The following is a 1926-nucleotide window of genomic DNA, read 5'->3' as shown; positions in this document are numbered from 1 at the left end:
GCTGCCATAAAAGTAAGCTCCCTTTCTATTGTTGTTGTTCTTCTTCTTATTATTATTATTATTATTATAAAGGCTAACAGAATCATTAAGCAAAATGCTTAGCAGTATTCTGTCCATCTTTACAGTCTGAATTTCAATTCCACCAAGGCCAACTTTGCCTTCTGTTCTTTTGGAATTGGTAAAATAAGTACCAGCTGAGCCACTTGGTCTGATGTAATCGACTTACCTGCTCCCCCAAGCTTACTGGCCTTATGCCAAAATTATTATTATTATTATTATTATTATTATTATTATTATTATTATTATTATTATTATTATTATTTGATGCAATTCAAAAATTTATATATTTCGCTTGCATTTTGTCTAAAAATTATCAGCCATCATGGAACAAGTTTCGTTAAAGACAACAATGATAAAATAAATGTTTCATTTTTAAATACAGATTGCTTCCTAGAACCTGCTTGATTTAGTCTAGTTTTGGTGAGGTCTCTTTTTCTCTTTTTTGTCTGCTTTTTTCTTTCTTCCTTTCTTTATTTAAATTACCTTCACTATATATTTCTTTTTATTCTATTTTTATTCAACTACACACACATGCACACACGTACAGACACACACACATATATATATATAAATTAAGGATATCTACCAAACTTATACTCACGTATTAACTACGTATTATATGCTCACAGACATAAGTGAATTCTGATACACTGAAATATAGGTACGCTGGTATACACATGGCAATTTGTAGATCTGTGGTGCTGGGAGTCCTCAGTTGGTATCTGGATTGGTTGCTAACTTATCATGAGTTGTTATTAACTTACTATATGTCTAGAGTGAGTTGTGACTTATATATATCTACATTGATTGGTAAGTTACGAGCATCTCGTTCGGTTGGTAATTTTCAGACATTTAGAGTAGTTGAAACCTTATATATCTAAATTGGTTGGTTAATAATAAAAAGAAATATATAGATATGTCAAAAATCTGACCGAAATTTATATGTATATTTATCAATGGGTACCTATAAAAGAATTGATGAAGGAATCGTATAATGTGTATCTAAATTTATGTAAATATTTATGTAAATATTTATGTAAATGGGTGCCGATGTGAGAATTGATGTAGGGAATTTATGAAAAATGTTCAGGCCATTTGAAGAATAGTGAACAAAGATCATACAAGTATTAATATTGGTATTATTATTCCTTTTGTGTGCATGCTAAGAGCAAGGTACATGAACAAAGGCCACGGCTGTTGCCATGGGTACAAAATATGTGGGCACGCTTTTTGCATTTGTTGCAGCTTCCATAAGCATATTGCAGCTTTACATATTTCTTGGGATCGGAGACAAAACTATGGAAAGGGTTTTGGTATCATCTCTTTCTATTATTTCTTGGCTTTTACTCTCTTTTAGCTTATTTTTACCACAATATCCACCACCACCACCACCACTACTATTACCACTATCACTATCTTTACTAAAACTGTTGTTGGCTGTCGCTATTAACAAATCAAGCATATGCTACAGGTCACGGGGTTTTTGTTATTATCAAGGTCTCTTATGGTACCATATCCTTCTGGTACCATATCTTTATGGTACCATATCTTTCTGGTCTGGTTCGTTAACCTATTAAACACTTGATTAAAATTTTTTTAAAAAGACATTTGTAGAAAAATAAGAAATATTACATTAAACTATAACAAAAAAAAGTAAATAAAAAAAATCAAGGGAAATATTTAAGATCTCACCCCCGTGCAGCACCCAGGAACCAGTTCCAGTTCTTCAAAGACCAGCATCATCAACAATCACAGACAACAAGGAAGGGAGACAACAAGCAGCAAAACAGAACGGACACCTTACCATAATGTATTCCAGTTTTATTATTCTCAATTTCAATTTCTTTGATCGTAATTAATTTTTAT

General features: G+C 31.8%; 1 long non-coding RNA gene across 1 annotated transcript in view; it reads left to right on the top strand.

The window, feature by feature from the left end:
- The first annotated feature begins 6 nt into the window (after positions 1-6).
- LOC128248539 (uncharacterized) overlaps positions 7-1926 on the top strand; it is a 4404-nt gene continuing 2484 nt past the window's right edge. Inside the window, exon 1 of the long non-coding RNA XR_008264711.1 lies at positions 7-1870. This is a non-coding gene — a long non-coding RNA (uncharacterized LOC128248539). The remainder of the gene's footprint in view (positions 1871-1926) is intronic.

Source organism: Octopus bimaculoides, chromosome 8 (genome assembly GCF_001194135.2).
Source record: "Octopus bimaculoides isolate UCB-OBI-ISO-001 chromosome 8, ASM119413v2, whole genome shotgun sequence".
In the NCBI taxonomy this organism is placed as follows: Eukaryota; Metazoa; Mollusca; class Cephalopoda; order Octopoda; family Octopodidae; genus Octopus; species Octopus bimaculoides.
This window is presented reverse-complemented; position numbering and strand designations above follow the sequence as displayed.